Here is a 20831-nt window from a genome sequence, read left to right on the forward strand (position 1 = left end):
CAATCCAATAAGAAAACATGATTCAAATTGTATATGAAAAATAACAAATTAAGATTAATTATTTTTTTATACGAATACAACTTTGACACAATTTAATAATACAAATATTAAACAAGCCAAGTTAACATAAAAATTGCACAACACAATTTGATATAGATAATCCATTTAATAAAAGATTAATAATTTATTTTAGCATTATTTTCATTAAGAAGTGTCATAACATATTTAAATTCCTTATGTAATTCCATCTAGCTAATTAAAAATGTATATAAAATAGGATTTTAAAACTAATATATCTATCTACCTATCTATTTATTCTATTATAAAGTGAACTCCTATGGTGGTGTGATGGAAGGAGTGAAACTTAAATCTTACACCTTCGTTCTAATGAAGAAGACTCTTATTCATTGAGTGATATACAATATATAATAAATGTTTTATTTTATTTTTTACTTATTTGAATTACACATAAATCGTATGTGCTACTAGTGTGTGTATATATCTATATTCATTTTTAATTGTTTTTTGATTGAAGATAATATACTTTTTCATCATAATTAATCTAGTGAAAAAATATAAGATAAATTATACTAATCTTTTTTAGATTTAAAAATAATACATCAAGTCTGATAAGTTTGATTTTGCAGGACTTTCAAGTATATATTCACCAAACATTCATTAATCTGCCAAAGTCCTCATAAAAGTCATCTTTGAAAGTTCATTTTCAAAAAGAACTTAAACTACGAGAAGCTATAACAAGAGTAGTGATTGAGGCCCCTCAATCACCAACCCCCACCACCTCCCACACACACGTGGGGGTTGGTGATTGGAGGAAGAGGAAAAAAAAAAATATAGCCAATCAAAGGCCAGAGGGGGTCATGGGGGTCACCCTAGAAGGGGTCACCCCTGGAGGGATCCAGATCATTTTTCCTACAACAAACATCTAAAGTGCGAAGTATTTACAGTAAAAAGTATGTTGAGAGACTGTGTTTGGTTTAATTTAATATGAAATCATTTGTATGAAAATTCAAAACAAACCCTCTATTTACAGTAAAAAGTAGGTTGATAGACTCTGTTTAATTTATGCTTTGAGATTAAAAAAAAATTAAAATTAAAAAAAAAATTGAGAGAGTTTAAAAAAAAATTTAATTTGTTTAATTGTATATTTTAAAAACAGTTTTGGAGCTTAGAAGTTTGGAATAATTTGATATTTTGTTGTAGTTGAATAGATATATGTGAGAGAAAAAGTGATTGAGAATGAGAAAGGAGAGCGAAAAAGTGATTGATTGATATGTAAGAGAAATAAAATAATTTTGAAAATATTCTTTCAAAAAATTTTAAAAAAAAAATTTAAAAATTATATCTTAAAATACAGACCAAACAATGCGTCATTTAACAAAAATGCCGGAAAGCTATGCCCTTCTCTAGTGCAGCTAATTTTGTATAGACTTTTATTGCTATTTATAAATATCTAGTGTTTATTCCTCAAAAAAAAAAAAAAAAGATTATTTTCCTTGCTTTGAGTTTGGAAAGTTGTTATTTGGAACAAGTTGATACATCACTTTTTTATTTTTCTACATATTTTTTTTATAAAAAATTAAAAAATTACTAAACAATCTCTAAAATTAGTCCCTTTTTTATTTTATTTTTTATATATTTTTTATGGTGGTACTTATTTTTTATGAGAGGGAAGGTTAGAATAAAACGACGACAAATAAATACACCATTCTGTCTCAGAACAACACTTCAGTATTATCAACTTCAAAAAGTAGTTTGAGAGACATTATTTATGCATCATTTTCCATTGACGAAGATATCCAAATCCATTTACTCCATTTCATTTTCATGCCTCTCCATTTCCATCTCTCTCTCTCTCTCTCTCTCTCTCTCTCTGTGCATTGGTCCATCCAATTATTCCAAACATCTAACAGTCAAACTAAAAGGAAAGTTTTAATATGAAAAAAAAAGATAAAAAATGAGGCAAAGAGATCGGTAGATGTTAAAAATCAAAGGGAATATACACAAAAAAAATTCAGCAGAACTATGCAGAATACGCGAACAGGTGACTCAAGCGAAACCTAGAACTTAATATACCCAAGGAAGCATAAAAATGTTGTTCTATCCACTTATAGCAGCAATGATAAGTATTTACTGAGGGTTCGGTGGTCGGCTATTTGCAGCAGAGACTCTGGAGCCCCATTCAAGCAGCCCTTTGCTCGTGTCATCCTTGTGAACAATCACTTCTATGAAGCACAAGCAATCACTCTTAGCACCCATTGCTGTATCAATTGCTTCGATGAGCTCTTCCTCACAGCGCACCTGCAACAGTAAGGACAAAAAAACAAAAAATAAGTTTTTTTGATCACTAATCGTCCCATTTCAGAGTTGATACATCAAAGCGAATGTGCATTAAGCTTCCCAACTCACCTTAGCTGTCCAACACTTGCCTTCACTGTTGTGGATTGCATGGACCAAATCAGTGTAGTTGCAGTTCTTGATCACATTGAAAGGACCATCATGGATCTCAACTTCTATGGTGTATCCCCCATTGTTTATAAGGAAGATGATGGTCCTCTGTTCACATCTCAACATTGTTGACACATCTTGTGCAGTCACCTGTGAAGCATTCACCAAAATGAGTGTTAACACGGACAAATTCAGGAGATAATCAGTAGTGAATTCCATTATTGCAATACTTAAAGTTTCGAGTCTTTCATATTGTGTATGCAAGGTGATATAAGCTGAAGATATACAAGCATAGACAGCAATACAACACAACCCTTAAACATACGGTGGGAAATATTGCAGAGGAAGTCAACAATCTTCCAGAACATTGGGAGAAACTCATACAGATTTAATTTGAATTGGAAGAAGCATTCTCTTTCTTTCCCGAAATAGAGATCTATGTCGTATTTTTTGAGATAAATAGGAACAACAGAGAAGTGATTGCCAGAATTCATATGAAGTATCATTAGGAAAATTTACAAGAATCAAAACTGTTAGGTTTTATTCTTGGCAACCCCGTTTGACAAAACTCCTTTCAGTTGTATTTATTTTCGCATTTTTATTTCAGTGAGGCTATGAGTGTTTAGATGCGAATCCAACCTGAATTGTACCTTTCAGAGAAGTTTGTGATGCTAATACTTTCAAGATTACCACTTCGCTGATTATGACGGGGGATCGAGCTGCCCGGTCAGCTCGCGGGGGTCTAGGGAGCAGCCCCCCTTGGCGGGTCCGGGGCAGCGCCCAGGCGGGGTCGAGGGGCAGCGCCCCCGAAGCAAAATGCAAAAATGCATTCCAAGTTGCCTGTCCGCTCGAGCGGACACTTCCCTGCTCGAGCGGAGAATCCCTGGTTCCAGCAGTTTTGGTCGCCTACAAAAGTACTGAGATATGTGATTTCGTGCTCGAGCGGGTTCTATAGCGCTCGAGCGGACCTCTGTTATATCACGCGCATATTTTGCTGAAGCCGCTCGAGCGGGCTATTGGGCGCTCGAGCGGACCACGCGAACACAGTTTTTCGGATTTCAATAAGGATTGGGTTTTCTTCCAAATCTAGGATTACTTTTGGTTTTCTATAAGTAGTTGGTTTTCTCCCAAAACTAGACTACTCAAGTCCTCTAGATCTTCTTTTTGGATTCTAAGGTTTATATCTGGGGATATTTTGTTAGTTTTCTTTGATGTTTTATTAAGTATTCAACTCATGGTTCAAAGAGAGTACATCAAAGGTTTGTTTGTTCTACAAAAGAGAGAGTTGTTCTTCGGTGGATTCTGAAGAATTCGAGCCTGAAGCTTTGGTGGATTCCGGGGTGGCTCATCGTAAAGACAATTCCGAGGTGAAGACGGGTTGGAAGAGGCACATAGAGGTTGGTTCAATTAGGCGTGAATTCGCTAGGTAATTGAGAGTATATCTGTATAATTCCTTTAAATCTTCTTAGTGGATTGTTTTGTGGCTGTTGCCCATGGTTTTTTTATCACAGTTGGAGGTGTCCAATTGTGGTTTTTTTCACGTAAAATCGTTGTGTCTCTGTGTCTTGATTGTTTGATTGAGACTGTTATATTATGCTTAAAATTGATACATAATCACAAATCAATATCTAGGAGGTTTCTAGATTTTTCAAAAACCATATGGAACACAACAAAGATGGATATGTATGCATAAATACCTGAAAGCTACCATCACCAATGCAAGCAATCACTCGCTTATTTCGTGCAGCCTGTGCATATCCAAGAGTTGCACCTATAGCCCAGCCAATTGATCCATATTGCATCTGGAACTCGTACCTGCAAACCCCAATTTCACAATGTTGTTGAATCATGAAGTGTAATAAAAAATAAAAACAAACGCCACATTCTCTCAGCCACTTACCCACATCCCTCGGGCAATTTCAGTTTCTGGCAATTAAACCAAGAGTCCCCAGTCTCAGCAATCACAGCACTGTCACTTGACAGCATCTTTTGAATGTGGTGGAACAGAACATTGACCTTTAAGGGCTCGTTAGGCTCACACTTGAGAGGATGTCCCTCGGGAACATAGATCCTATGGTAATTATCATAGGCAGTTGCGTTGCGCTTAAGCCACTTTGACAGAGTTCTCAAGAAATCTTTCATCGTAACACACCCAAACGCAGGCCCATTTCCAATCACCACACGTTTAGGCTGCACGATGATCACCTTCTCTCTCTTCAGAAGCAAAGAGTACCCAACAGAGCTGTAGTCATTGAAAATGGGTCCTGCAAAAGAGTAAGCATCGGCAGATTCGACGATTTCTGCACAAAATGCGGTGCTTACAACACCCCAGTAAGTCCCAATGAAATGGGGATGGTTCTCCGACACAAGTCCTTTTGCTGATGGCATCACGGCAACTGGATAGCCACAGGCATCGGCCAATTCAACAAATGCATCAGAAGCCTTTGACACTCGCTTTCGGCCCAGCCACCAACACTGGCTTCACTGCCTTGTTCAAGAACTCTGCTGCTACTTCCACTACAGCCTCCAAACCCATCTGATTACTCAATCTGCACACCATTAAAATCAAAATCAATATAAATTGAACCAAAATATATCATTCATACGTGTACACACTCACCACTGCAATACACACACATATCTATTTATATTAAAGCACACAACTCATAACTTTATCACCCGTTTTTCTATTCCGAAAATACCAATAAAATTAGTAACTGCTAAAACTCCATGTCCAATAATTATTAAATGGTTTTCAAATTCAACCATCATTCGTTAAACTGGTCAAAAATTTCTCACTTGCACAAGTCAGCAGGTGTAAACACTTTCTTGGTCACGCTTTTTTGATTTTCTAAAAATAGTCATAACAATTGATGAGTTTGAAAACTACGTGTAAAAAAATCAAACTGATTCAAATAATTAAATCTCATGAAAGGTTTCTACACATCCCCTTCATTCGTGAGAGGGAAATTTATATGAAAATTGGGCCGAGCTGGGTAATGGGCCGTTATGGGCAACAGTATGAAGGGCTGAGTAAAAAGGTCATAAAGTTACTCTGGTCCAAAGGAGGCTTAAAGTTACTCCGATCCAAAAGCGGCTTGAAGTTACTCCGTTCCCAAAGAGCTTACGGTAAGCTTGGTTGTCACACACAAAGTTATCCCGGTCGGGACCACGTTATTGGTTATCCCGGTCGAGACGTACCATGGTTAGCACTGGGAGAAACCGGGGTAAGAGCAGTGAATGGAAGAGCCGAGCTAAAATTAGCTCGGTCTAGTCTGTGGCTTAACATAGCCATACTTACCTCAGTCATATTGGAGTCCGACCATGGTAAAACCATCTCACTTGGTTTAAGCAGTGAGGGGGGTGTTGAAGGATAAGCATTATCTTTCAGGAATGTGATTCTTAGGAGGACTCTACATGGAGGAGTAAAAGTCCTACTAAGATTGTGCCACGCGGAACCTATAAAAGTTCACAACATCACCTATGGAGAGGTAACACAACTTTGATTCTCGAATTCACAGAGCTTTGTATATTTGTCTATTTTTGCTGACTTAGGCATCGGAGAGGTATCCGGCACACACCCACCGGCCAGCTCACGTTTGTGCTTTCAGGAAGTAAAGCGACGACGTATGGAGGAGCGCAATCTTCATCAACAGGATTATACGATAAGGTTTATTTCTTTCCCGTACAATTGGCGCCGTCTATGGGAATAAACAGAACGAACAAAACCTCTTGATTAAGTTTTCCTCGCTAATTGAATGGCGCACAACGAAGATTTGCCGCAGTCTGCCATTGACGGACAAACCCCAGAGGGGGGTGGGAGGCGCGAGGGATTGCCCTCTAGCCCTCCCATGGCGGACTTAGAGCCCCAGCGACAGAATCCCCGGAGGGATACAAGGGGGAGGTGGAACAACAACCCCCGTCGCTCTCGCTCACAAAGTCCTGAAAGGCAAAGGCGAAGAATCGACCCTCAAGCTTTGGAGGATCACGTAAAAGAGCAAGATGAACTGATAAGGAAGATGGCGGCGGACATGGAGACCATGAAGCGCCAGATCAAGGGAAAAGGGGTGGCGACAGGAGAAGGGCGCAAAGGCAATACACCTCCTCGCCACTCAGAAGATCGTGGTGGGCATACCATGCCATCGCAAGCAGAGAGTAGAAGCCTCAGGACAGGCGACACTCAATCAAGGACTTCCAGAACTCGTTACTCCAGGTCTGAGAGAACGAGATCATTGAGGTCTTACACTGAGGGAAGTACCTATCGGCCTTCACACACGCACCAGACATCATCCAAGCAAACAGAGTTGCCTAGATCATCCGACTTACGGGCTGTGCTTGAAGAAAGGGTGCGACAGAAGGAGGATGCCAGGGCACGCGACCCACACAGAGTTTCAGCCCTTCAGCGGTTGGCTCCTCGGACGCATGGAAGCGTCGAGGTTGGAATGCCAATACCGCACCTTGCCTATGAACCAACAAATAAAGCGTTGGCAAGACTACATAGCTCGCCGTTCGTTCCAGCGATTGAGAACGCACCATTACCCTCAGGCTTCATCCAGCCTAAATTTACCACGTACGAAGGGAAGACAGACCCTTACATGCACCTAAGCCACTTTCGCCAGGTTATGGCAGTATACCGGCGGAACGAAGCTTTGATGTGCATCCTATTCCCATCTAGCCTTGGTGACCTAGGTTTAACTTGGTTCAAAAGGCTACTAAAAGGTAGCATAGCCTCCTGGGCGCAATTAGCGGAGGCGTTCGTGACGAGATTCAGAACGAACACCAAGACGCCAGTGGGGATTGATCAGCTACTCTCTATCGACATGGGCGACAAAGAGACATTAAGGTCCTACAACAGTCGCTACTGGGAGACGTTCAACCAGATAGGGGACTGCCCCACCAATCTCGCCATCGCACAGTACAAAAGAGGACTTCCAGTCAGAAACAGATTGAGGGATTCGATTACAATGACTCCACCCCTCACGATGGAAGCCTTGATGGAAAGAGTGCACCAACATATTCGGGTGGAGGAGGATGGCGCTCGTGCCAAGGCAAAATCTGGTGCGACAATAACACCAGAAAAGAAGACTACGGCAAAGGTCGATACAGTAGAACGTCAAAGCAAGAATGGATGAGGCAGGAGAAATAACGAAGAAGACCAAGATAAAAGATGGTTGAGAGTCCGCACTGCCATCACCACGGTATTCAAGAAACCAATCTACCAAATTCTCAGTGAGATACGCGATGAACCATTCGTCAAATGGCCAGCTAAATTGGGAGAGGCGCAAAAGGACTACGACGAAAGATCACGGTGCACCTTCCATAAAGAAAAGGGGCACCACACTGAAAATTGTACACCATTGAGACAGCATCTAGAGGAGTTGGTGGCAGCCGGTCACCTGGACAAATACATTGAAGAAGGGGCGCAGCCAGCCCCCAGAATGACAACCACCCAAACGGAATGCAAATCGACACCCCACCTCAAGGCGTGATAAACGTAATACATGGGGTATGCGAACCTGAGCGCGTATGTGAGCTCAGGGGCATGATCAAAAAGGCTGAGCACTTAAGGGAGGTTCTAAGTGCACAACCCACAATCAAGAAAGGAAGAACGGAGGCCACCAATGTCATCTCTTTTTCAGATAGAGACTTGGTGAGGATATATTGCCGTCACAACGACGCGCTGGTCGTCACACTCCGCATCAAGGATTACGACATCAAGCGGATTTTGATAGACCAAGGTAGCTCGTGTGAGATAATGTACTATGACACCTTCAAACAACTGAAATTTGAGGACAAAGACTTGGCACCAGTTGTATCCCCCCTGATCGGATTCAACTCAATGCCAGAGTGGCCAGTCGGCAAGATTATCCTTCCAGTCAGGGCAGGAAGCGTGACAAAATAAGTGGAATTTTGGGTGTTGAAGGTCCCTTCCACTTACAACATAATCTTGGGAAGAACATGGCTACATGCCATGCGAGCGGTAGTTTCATCCTACCATCAAGTAATGCGATTCCCCAACGAGGCCGGCGTAGTTGAAGAGGTCTTTGGAGACCAAATTATGTCCAAGCAATGCTTTGTCACGGTTAATGGCAACCGCGCTGCCAAGGGATATGTCCATTCGGTGGAAGAACCTAAAAGCAATGAACTGATCGCAGATGTCGGCAAAGCAGCTAATCAAAAAGTAGTGGAAGACTTGGTAGAGGTAAGAATAGATGAAAAGAACCCGGATAAGTTCTTTTTGCTCGGTTCATCGTTGTCCAGCACTGAGAGATTAGAGGTCTTGGAATTCTTGACCTCTAACATCGAAGTGTTCGCCTAGACGCCCTACGACATGCTAGGAATTGATCCAAACTTCATCTGTCACCAACTCAATGTCCACCCATCCGCCAGACCAATCATTCAGCGTACTCGCAGATCGGCACTCCACCACGCTGAGATAGTGGCGGAAAAAGTAGGAAATCTGCTCAAGGCAGGAGCTATCAGAGAAGTGCACTACCCCAGATGGATTTCCAACACAGTCGTGGTGCCAAAGAAGAATGGCAAATGGCGTGTCTGCGTCGACTATAAGACAGTCAACAAAGCATGCCCAAAGGACAGCTTCCCCCTACCACAGATAGATCAACTGGTAGACCAAACGGCGGGGCACAACCGACTTAGCTTTCTTGATGCGTACAGAGGCTACCATCAGATCGCCATGTACGAACCAGACCAGGAGGTCACGTCCTTTACAACTCCAAGAGGACTGTATTGCTACGAGGTCATGCCCTTTGGCCTAAGGAACGCAGGGCCAACATTCCAGAGAATGGTCACCAAGATGTTTGAGCCGTTGTTAGGCAGAACAATGGAGGCTTACATCGACGACATGGTGGTCAAGAGCAAGGATGAGAACGACCATCTAAGGAACCTAGGTGAGATGTTCCAGATTCTGAAGAGGCACAAGTTGCACCTTAATGCATCGAAGTACGCGTTCAGTGTAGGATCTGGCAAATTCTTGGGCTTCCTAGTGACCAACCGGGGTATAGAGGCAGACCCCTCCCAGATCAAAGCTATTCAGGATCTAAAGAGGCCTAACTCAGTAAAAGAAGTGCAGCATCTCACCGGCATGGCAGCTGCACTCAACCGATTCATTAGCCGGTCGTCAGACAGACTACGACCATTTTTTCAAGCATTAAAAGCCAAGTTCGAGTGGGACGAATAATGCGACCGCGCTCTGGAAAACTTGAAAGAATACATGTCTTCTCCACCACTGCTTGTCACCCCAATACCTGGAGAAGAACTCTTCATATACCTGGCAGTCTCTCAGCACGCAATTAGCGCAGTGTTGGTCCGTGTGGAAGGAATCCAACATCTGCCCATCTTTTATGTCAGCAAGACATTGCTGGGCACCGAAACAAGGTACTTGCCATTGGAAAAATTGGCCTTGGCCTTGGCCTTGATGATGGCCTCAACGAAGTTGTCGCACTACTTTCACGTCCACACCATAGTCGTCCTCACAGCTTTCCCATTAAAAGCTTTGTTTGAGAGGGCAAACTTTTCTGGGCGAATCTTGAAGTGGGCAGTAGAGTTGGGACAATTCGACATCAAGTTCCAACCCAGAACCGCGATAAAGGCCTAAGCTTTGGCAGACTTTGTCACAGAATTCACCCCAGGAAGTCATCATATTTGCCCAGTCGACCTGACTGACACAACCGAACTAGGGATAGAAGTTGACGCCGGAATAGCGCAACCCCTGGTGTAGGATACTCAGTCAGACCCCAATGCAGACCAGAGTAAAGAAAGCAAGGAAGAAGCGAACCATGCTACACCAAGCCAAGACTCACCAACAAATAAAGACTGGGTACAATCAGATAGCGAGGGGCAGACAGCAACCATGGACCTTGAAGAAAACACCAGCAACATTCTTGACCCCACGACATCATCTGACCCCTCAGTTGTTCATTGGAGAGATGTGGAAGCTCTTCGCAGATGGAGCATCCAACCAGCACGGCGCAGGACTTGGCATAGTCCTCATCTCACCAGACGGCCTAGTTGTGGAGCAAGCAGTCAACCTTGGCTTCCCAGCATCAAACAACGAAGCAGAATATGAAGCGCTTCTTGCAGGTCTCAAAACAACATTCTACATGAAGGCCACCGAGCTAATGGTTTACAGCGACTCACAACTGGTGGTAAACCAAATTTCAGGCGACTACGACGCAAAGGATGACAGGATGGCTAAGTACCAAGACTTAGTCAGAAAAGAGATCAAGAAATTTGAAGTAGTAAGGATAGAACAGATTGGCAAGGAGGAAAATAGCAGGGCAGACGAACTAGCAGGCTTTGCTTCAATGACGAATACATCCATTCCTCATCCGCTGCTAATCGACTACCTACCAAGACCAAGCATTGAAGACCCAAAGCAGAAAAGGTATGTTGCGCCGAACTAGGCCCCTCGTGGATGGATCCCATCATACTATTCTTAAAAGACGGCGTTTTACCAGAAGAAAAGAAAGAAGCCAACAAAATTAGAGCAAAGTCGCAGGGATTTTGGCTCTCCCCTTCTGTGGCATTGTACAAAAAGTCATTCTCAGGACCTTATCTAAAGTGTGTTCACCCCAACAAAGTAGAAGCATTCTTGTTCGAGATACACGAAGGTGTGTGCGGAAGCCACCAAGGAGGAAGATCGTTAGCTTACAGAGCCATTTCGCAAGGATACTGGTGGCCATACATGCAGGCAGACATGGAGAAGTATGTGAAGAAGTGCGAGAAATGTCAGAAGTTCGCACACCAAATACATCAGCCAGCCAGAGAGCTCCTACCATTGACCAGCCCATGGCTCTTCACAATGTGGGGCTTGGACATAGTAGGACCACTTCCAACAGCACCCGGAAACAGAAAGTTCTTTCTCGCAGCAACAGACTACTTCACAAAGTGGGTGGAAGCAGAAGCATTGGCATCAATCAAGGAAAAAGATGTGAAGAAGTTCGTCTAGCAGAATATCATCACTCGGTTCGGCATACCTAAAGCCCTAATATCAGACAACGGCACTCAGTTTGATGGCAGAATTTTTAGAGGCTTTTGTGAAGAATACAACATAGAGTTCTACAATTCTACACCGGCATATCCCCAAGCAAATGGCCAAGCAGAAGCATCAAACAAGGTTGTCTTGGATGGATTAAAGAAGAGGTTAGAAAAAGCAAAAGGCAAGTGGGCTGAGGAACTGCTTCATGTCCTGTGGGCTTACCGTACCACACCTCGGCAATCAACTGGAGAGACACCATTCTCTTTAACCTATGGCATGGAGGCAGTAATCCCACTGGAAGTTGGCCTCCCCACAATTAGAAGCGAAAATTTTGATCCAGACTTGAATGGAGAAGCCATAGCATTGGAGCTCGACCTCGCCGAAGAAAGAAGAGAAAGAGCACTGGTTCACATTGCCTCGTACTAGCAAGAGTTATCCAGAAAGTATAACAAAACAGTACATCCAAGACAATTCAAAATCGGAGATTGGGTACTACGCAAAGTGATCGGAAACACCGTGGTACCAGGAGATGGCAAGTTGGGGCCTAATTGGGAAGAACCTTACAAAGTGGTCGGATTAGCTGGCAAAAGGGCATACCACTTAGAAGATGAGGACGGCAAAGCAATTCCCTGGCCATGGAACACTGCCAATCTCAAACTATTTTATTTTTAGCCTTTTTTCAGAATACTTGTAATTTTTCCTTTCGCAATAAAATAAGTAGTTTCTTTTCAGTATAGTTGTTTCCTTCTGTAAAAGATCGTTTTAGTGAGTTAGGGACATTGAAAGCAAAGTTGGCCGGAATAAACCAACTATGCACCCTCCTAAGCCTAGGATAAGGATCCAGGCTGCAGGACGTTTGGTCGGAATAACCAAACACTTTACTCTAGGTTGGCTAGAAAAACTAATCTAGAGGTTGGCTGGAAAAACCAACACCCCTCCTAAGCCCAGGATAAGGATCCAGGCTGCAAGACGTTTGGTCGGAATAACCAAACACTTTACTCTAGGTTGGCTGGAAAAACCAATCTAGAGGTTGGCTGGAAAAACCAACACCCTTCCTAAACCCAGGATAAGGATCCAGGCTGCAGGACGTTTGGTTGGAATAACCAAACACTTTATTCTGAGAGGGCAGGAATAACCAATAAAGAGTGGTTGGCTGGATTAAACCACCTCCTAGTACTCTTCAGCCGAGGTAAGTATCTCGGCTGAAGAATAGTTGGCTGGATTAAACCAACTCTTGGTACTCTTCAGCCGAGGTACGTATCTCGGCTAAAGAGTGGTTGGCTGGATTAAACCAACTCTTGGTACTCTTCAGCCGAGGTACGTATCTCGGCTAGAGAGTGGTTGGCTGGATTAAACCAACTACTAGTACTCTTCAGCCGAGGTAAGTATCTCGGCTGAAGAATGGTTGGCTGGATTAAACCAACTCCTAGTACTCTTCAGCCGAGGTAAGTATCTTGGCTGAAGAATGGTTGGCTGAATTAAACCAACTCTTGGTACTCTTCAACCGAGGTAAGTATCTCGGCTAAAGAATGGTTGGCTGGATTAAACCAACTCTTGGTACTCTTCAACCGAGGTAAGTATCTCGGCTAAAGAGTGGTTGGCAGGTATACTTGTAGTTGCAATGATTAAGACCGGAATAAAGTATCTCGGCAAGAGAATGTTGTACCTCATCCAAGACTTCAGTTAAAAAGTAAAGTATAAACATAGAAATCAACCGAAATAAGAGTTGGAACAAAAAAGCAGACTTCATTAAAAATTCAAAGCAAGTACAAAAGATGGGGCCTCAACCCGATTACAATCTGTGTCCAAAAGCAAAGAAAAGAAAATACAGAAATCAAGCAAAGAGAAGAATAATGCAAAGTCAGGCAAACAGATCATCAAGATCCGCATCAAGTTCAACTCGTAGCCCGGTTTCAGTTGGAAGCTCGGTTTCGGTCGGGAGTATGGTCTCAGTTGGAAGCACGGTTTCAGTTGGTAGTTCGACAGTCAGGTCTTTCACCGTTGGCTCCGACCGAGCCGACTGACAGGCGGGATCATTGACAATCGGGGTATCGTTGGGCACGGTTTCTTCTTCATCTAAAACTTCAAGAAACTGTTGCTGAGTGGTAGCAGCATACTCCGCCAGTGAGCTCGGTATGAAGTATTGAGGAGGATTAAAGACCTCGGTCTCAGGCCCATGACCGAGCTGCACCACAGCACCCCTCCACCCGCATTTAAACAAGAGATCCTTTACAGCTTCACACTGCTTAATGTATAGGGCTTCACCCTCTTTAAAGCCCCGGTCCTCTGCAGCCTCCAACTTCTTCTCAAGCTCCGTTATTTCGGCTTTATTTTTTCCTTTGAGCTTGGCCAGCTCGCACAGGTATTTGTCTTTCATCACGGCCAGGGCCTTTTGTTTATCAGCATTAGCCGAGGAAACTAGTCCGGTTAGACGGGTCACCTCGGTCTCTAGCTCAGTCGTCTTCTGTTGACATTCTTTCAGCTCGGCCGATTTGGCATCCGCTTCTGCCATGGCTTGCCTTGTTGTTTTCCTAAGTTCCAACACTCGCTTGTGCGCGATATGGTTTTACTGAATAGCCTGCAAGAGGATAGAGAGTAACTTTTTAAACTGAGCAGACAGTTGAGAAAATCAAAAAATAATGAAAAAAGGGCAACTTACCAGCACCATGGATTTTGTGGACGAGCGAAGGGCTTTTAGCTCGGTCAGGTGGTCGTGGTGCCTCATGTCGGCTAAAAGGCAAACACCTTTAGCCAGGTTGAATGCCATCAGGTGGTCTTTCTCTGCGACCACTGAGTCAGAATCTGTGATCGCACGGTTCTGAAAGGTGATTTTTGGAGCCCATTTGGAGGAGGTAGCTTGGTCGGAGTGCTCCGGTTGTGGGCTCGGTGGAGGGCTTGGCAGAGTGGTTTGAGAAACCACGGTTTCATCTTCATCAATAAGACGTTGCTCGGTTTGGGTAGTCCGGGCACGCTTCTTTGGGCGAGATGATGAAGGTTGTTGAGAAAGAAGGGCCACCACACGGTCCCCTGAGTTTGATTGGCTGGTGGTACCTCGGTTGGGTTTGTTTCGGTCAGAAGGGCTCGCAGGGCTCTCTTTTTGGCCATTTCTTGTTCAGCAGTAAGAGGGATAAGGTTGATTTGAGGCAAGGATGGGTCCGGTTCGGGAGAAGCTTCTAGCAGAAAGTCAGTTACCCTGGTCCTTCGCTTTCCACTGTATCGGTAGGTCGGTTCAAAATTCAGCAGGTCAGTCCAACTCTGGTCTAGATATCGCAGCGCAGCTCGAAGCACGTTCAAGTTGGGGTAGTTGTATTGGGACCTAAGAAAGTTCCTATCTGCAAAAAAGAAGACAACATTTAGTTCGGTTCACAATCAGAAAACTGAAATAACGAGACGAATACAGTAAAGCCGAGGCAACCCTACCGACTACACCCTTGTTCCAATTTATTCTGTGGCCGGGGATCTGGGCTTGGTGGTTTTCAAAATTCCCAGATACCCAGAAAAAATCATCATCGTTCAAGTCTTTGTCCGGTGTGTCCTTTATTATTTTTTCACGCCAGCGCTTTATTCGTAAGTAGTAAACCCAGCCATCTTCGGCTGATCCTATGGAATACTAGTGGAAGAGCTCGGCTAGACCGAGGTTAAGGCCAGCCCGGCGGTTTAGCTCGGCTATTCCGTTTATTGTGCGATAAGAATTGGTGGAAAGTTGGGTAGGGCAAAGTTTGGTTTGCCTGAGGAATTCACAGAGTAAGGGCTGTACAGGGAAGCGTAGACCACACTCCACAATGGAAATAACATTAAAAGGGACAAAGCCCTGTTTACCCCAAGGAACAGTTTCTAGTTCGGCCACTGAAAGGTGGACGTTATCTGGAATTTGATAGTCTTTTCGAAATTCGGCCATGGCACCTGGTGAGTTTACTAAAAATCTATACTTTCCCATTTGTGGTTTAAGTTATGAATAAGTCAAACTCGAGTGTTAGCTCGGTCGAAGAATGATTCTGAGTAGCTCGGTTGAGAGCTCAAAGGAGTGCCTGGGCAACCTAAGTCTGCAAAGTGAAAAACAAAGGTGTTAAGCACAGATCGTTGGACCATGCTAAAAGAAACAAAGGCAAGATAAATAAAGTCCTAGCTCGGCTATGTGAATTGCTTCGTGTCTTAGCTCGGTTTGAGCAAAGGGTCTGTTAGCTCGGTTTTAAGCGAAGGTTTGCAAGCTCGGTTTGAGCAAGGGATTTGTTAGCCCGGTTGAGCCTATAGGGGCAGCATTCTTAGTTCGGTTTGAACTAAGAAGGCTGGTTTAGCCCCGAGTTGTAGCTCGGTCATGGTCGAGGCTTTCAAGCATACTATTAGCACGGATCAATAGCCCGGCTAAGATAAGTGAAACAAAAGATGGTTCGACCTGATGAAACTACTAGTTTAGCATGAAGTGCTAGTCCAGTTGGTAGTCTGGCTAGATTGACATCAACTACAAACAACTTCCTAGTTCGGTTATATTGTGATTTTGGATCGAAACCAGTGTTTCTCAGGTTATTTCATGAATACAAGTGATTCTATTACAAAGTTTTTTTCCAGAAAACGCAAGGCAAAGCAAATGGAAAGAATATGTTTTGTAAAAACACAAACAAAAAGCTATGGATTAAACAAATGCGAAAACAACAAAAGCAGAATATATCTATATAGCTTACCAGGTCAAGATGAGGGCAACAGTTGCAAGAAAAAATCATGAGCTTCACAGTTACCAGGTTGAAATGGTGGGTTCAGAGGCTTGCAAGAAAGAAAGGGTGAATAGTAAAGTGAGTGATTCAAAGCATTAGGGATTGTTTTGTGAATAGAGAAGGGCTAAAGGCGGGAACTGTTCAAAAAACACGAGGTACGAAGGCGGCGTGACAGCTGCCTTCAGCCAATGAAAGCATGCCACGTGTCCTTGGAAGGAGGAGCGATTCAGTTGCTATGATTGAAGAGACATTTTGACCGGACAGGTACAGCCCGGTGTGAATCTAGCTCGGCTGGAAAGGCTAAAAGAGCTTTAGCTCAGCTGGAAAAGCTTAAAAGCTTAGCTCAGTAGTAAGATTAAAGTTTTTAGCTCGGCTGGTAGACAAGGTAATCCCTATCATGCTGCGCAGATGGAATTAAGGGGCAATTGAGAGGGAAATTTATATGAAAATTGGGCCGAGCTAGGTAATGGGCCGTTATGGGCCACAGTACGAAGGGCTGAGTAAAAAGGCCATAAGGTTACTCCGGTCCAAAAGAGGCTTAAAGTTACTCCGGTCTAAAAGAGGCTTGAAGTTACTCCGTTCCCAAAGAGCTTACGGTAAGCTCGGTCGTCACACACAAAGTTATCCCGATCGGGACCACGTTATTGGTTATCCCGGTCGAGACATACCATGGTTAGCACTGGGAGAAACCGGGGTAAGAGCAGTGAATGGAAGAGCCAAGCTAAAATTAGCTCGGTCTAGTCTGCGGCTTAGCATAGCCATGCTTACCTCGGTCATATTGGAGTCCGACCATGGTAAAACCATCTCACTTGGTTTAAGCAGTGAGGGGGGCGTTGAAGGATATGCATTATCTTTCAGGAATGTGATTCTTAGGAGGACTCTACATGGAAGAGTAAAAGTCCTACTAGGATTGTGCCACGCGGAACCTATAAAAGCTCACAACATCACCTATTGAGAGGTAACACAACTTTGATTCTCGAATTCATAGAGCTTTGTATATTTGTGTATTTTTGCTGACTTAGGCATCGGAGAGGTATACGCACGCACACCCGCCGGCCAGCTCATGTTTGTGCTTTAAGGGAGTAAAGCGATGACGTACAGAGGAGCGCAATCTTGATCAACAGGATTATACGAGAAGGTTTATTTCTTTCCCGTACAATTCGTATGCTAAAGATCTTCACACACAAATCACTAGTATTTATATATATATATATATTCGACAAGATCAAATTATCGAAGTTTTACCTGGGAGAGATTGAAAATGGAACAGGCTCGGGCTAAAAGTAGGATGTGGAATTGCTGGCAAGTTGCAGCTAACACTGATATAGACAGGTTTGCTTTCTTTCAATGCGGTTAATATTGCATTATCGATCAGTTCATGTGCATCCTCCAAGTTATTCACAACTGCCTAATTGCATCGCAATCCACAATTCACTCAAAAACATTCACTTCAACTGACATCATACATACACATCCACACACACATTTATACAAACAGATCTCACTCAATTGGTGTTCGATCAAGCAAAACTTGCCTTGATTTTGAAACTCAAAAATAAAATATTTTCGAAAAAATTTATTAAAAAAAAGGGGGGGTGAATTACATCAAATGTACCTATAGTTTGGGATTTGTGTCCTAACTTTTCAATTGTGACACATTTGATCCTGAATTTTGAATCTTGTTTCAAATAAAAACAATTAAAGACACTATTGCATTTTTTAAGGGCAAATTCGTCAATTTGATAAAATATAAATTAATTTAACAAAAATAAATGTCAAAAAATTATTTTTAAATTTTTTAAAATTATTTCTACCTACTAAAGATTAAATTATATAAAATTGATAAATCTTTTAGACATTTTTTTTTTTACCAAATTAATTTTTATTATGTATTTGGATGATGATCATATAAAATTAATTTTTAAAAATTAATTATGTAATTTTTATTAATTTTTATCAATTTTACATAATTTTATCTATGGTGGGTAGAAATAATTTTTAAAAATTTTAAAATATTTTTTTGACATTTATTTTTGTCAAATTAGTTTATATTTTATCAAATTAACGATTTTGTTTTGAAATTAAGTAATTGTATGATCAATTGTCCTTATTTGAAACAAGATTCAAAATTTAAGGTCAAATGTGTCACAATTGAAAATTCAGTCACTAAAGTGACACGAGCCCCAAACTGTCAGACTATTAGTGTAATTTGCCCAAAAAAAAAAAATACTAAAAACAAATCAGTACATTTTAGTTTTTTTTTTTTAAAAAAAAAATTACGTAGATTTAAAAAAACAAAAATTCAAAAACAATTCTCAAACACTAAACTCTACTGACCTGGTAGCTAGTAACGGTTTGAAAGCAGCGAAGCTCTTGATTGAAATCAGGTAGTCCGATGGTGTGATGAAGAATTCTATTAGTTCCATAATCATTCGAATTAGGACCGCCGACGATACAGATAACAGGGAGATTCTCACTGTAAGCTCCGGCGATGGCATTGATGACGCTGAGCCTCCGACGGTGAAAGTGACTGTTGGAAAAATGGTTTAATATAGGCATATTTTTTTTAGCCCAATTTGAGTGGGCCCCAAACGTCTTTTGGGGTGAGTCTGAAGAAGTGAAGTGTTCCTTGCCGCTTGGCAAATCACACCGTGAAGACGGAACGTCAAAACTATTTATGAGTGAATGGAAAGTTAACGTCGTTTTTGGGTCTAACATTAATTTTTTAGATAAAATTCATTTGAATTTTTTCAATAAAAATTATTGTGGGAATTTAATTTAATTCTAAATTAAAATTTTGGACTCCTAAGTGGTTTCCTAAAGTTTGTAATTGTGGGAATTTAATTTAATTCTAAATTCAAATTTTTGTTTCCTAAAATTTGTACCTCTTCCTTTATTTATTAAACAATTTCAATAGTTTAATATATATATATTTCAAATAGTTTAATAAAATACTATTTCAAGCAGTTTTGAACTTGGTCCTCCAACAGCTACTTTTCAAATTGTTTGGAAGGAAATCAGTTCCTTGTGCAATGGGCAAAAATCTGTTTGAAACAGATTGCATCTGTTCATTTGGTTTTGGTACCTGTTCGAACAAAGTTTGTGCTTATATATACCCTTCAATTCCAGCAGTCTTGGGATCTAATTTTCCATCCAAAAATCAGTCTAGAAAATTCCTTTTATTGTCCAAACTTTGATTTTTGGTGCATTATTCTTCATTTTAGTTTTAGAATAAAATAAAGAGAGTATTAGAACACAGGTTTGGTTCGCCGAACAATTTATTTTGGAGTGCTACTACAAATTGATTAAAGATCATTGTATCCTGGGAGATAGACGCCACTCAACCGTAAGCACTATAGCGGGGCGAATCTGTCTTAAGGACAGAGTGTCACACACTCGACTTGGTCTTTGAATTATTTATTCGATTCTACAAAATAATTACTGTAAGTTTTATTTTATTTTGTTTGAATTAGTTTCAATTTATTTTATTTACACAGAAGATTGTTCCAACAATCTTGAGACAGATTCGAATTATTCTGTTTACAGAATTTTTCGTTTGTTTCCTTTTCTCTTTCTTCTTTTAAGAAAATTATTTTCTGTGGATTTACAAAATAATATTCTGGTTGGAAAAACAAATAGTGATTATATGCTATTTGACAGATAGTAGTAATATACTGTCTATTTTCTTTGACAACTAGTAGTACGATACTGGTGTCATTAACAATTCAGAATATATTTTTGTGAAATTTTTTCAGAAATTAATTTTGGGTTTTAGAAATTATTTTCTGAGTTTTTATTACTTAAAATTCTGTTTTAGTATTTTAATTATTGAAGTGTTATAGAAATTAATTTTCTGTGTGGAATTAATTTGGTTGAATAAAATTTTATTTTATTTCCAAATTAATTGAAAAATAAAAGTTATATTCTTATTACTTTTATTTTACAGAATTTAATTTCCTGTGTGGAATTAATTTGGTTGAATAAAATTTTATTTTATTTCCAAATTAATTGGAAAATAAAAGTTACATTCGTGTTTCTTTTATTTTTTACAGAATTTAATTTTGTGAATTTGGTTTAATTTTCTGTGTAGTGTAAATTCTAATTATAATTTGTTTTATAAATTAGAATTGATGGCTACTGAAACTAATGCCCAAACAAGTACTATTGTGGTGGCTACAATGACGCCAACCCCCTCTCCTGTTGTAACAGTACCGGTAAATCACAGTGAAAAGCCAGAGAAGTTCTCAAGAACTTACTTTAAAAGATGACAACAGAAAATATTGTTCTATCTTACAACTCTGAACCTGGCTCGTTTCCTCTGTGAAGATGCTCCTATCTTGAAAGAGGATGAAACCGACCGGCAAGTGGTTGCTGCGGTTGATGCCTGGAAACATGCCGATTTCCTTTGCCGGAACTACATCTTGAACGGACTTGACAACACATTATACAACGTCTACAGTCCTATCAAGACAACAAAGGAACTTTGGGAGTCTTTGGAGAAAAAATACAAAACGGAAGATGCCGACTCAAAGAAATTTGTGGTTGGCAGATTCTTGGATTTTGTAATGGTTGATTCAAAAACTGTGATCAGCCAAGTTCAAGATTTCCAACTCATTCTGCATGACATTCACACAGAAGGCGTGTCTCTCAGTGAATCC

The 20831-nt window shown here is 41.3% G+C and overlaps 1 pseudogene across 1 annotated transcript in view; it reads right to left on the minus strand.

The window, feature by feature from the left end:
- Nucleotides 1–2148: 2148 nt before the first annotated feature.
- LOC145800282 (pyruvate decarboxylase 1-like) overlaps nucleotides 2149–20831 on the minus strand; it is a 28136-nt pseudogene continuing 9453 nt past the window's right edge. Inside the window, exons 2-7 of the transcript XR_014341437.1 lie at nucleotides 18511–18703; nucleotides 17419–17581; nucleotides 4367–5015; nucleotides 4164–4281; nucleotides 2428–2616; nucleotides 2149–2319 (exon numbers count right to left, since the gene is read on the minus strand). The product of XR_014341437.1 is annotated as a pyruvate decarboxylase 1-like (transcript). The remainder of the gene's footprint in view (nucleotides 2320–2427; nucleotides 2617–4163; nucleotides 4282–4366; nucleotides 5016–17418; nucleotides 17582–18510; nucleotides 18704–20831) is intronic.

This window comes from Camellia sinensis, chromosome 10, assembly GCF_055761805.1.
Source record: "Camellia sinensis isolate YWXY chromosome 10, ASM5576180v1, whole genome shotgun sequence".
NCBI lineage: Eukaryota > Viridiplantae > Streptophyta > Magnoliopsida > Ericales > Theaceae > Camellia > Camellia sinensis.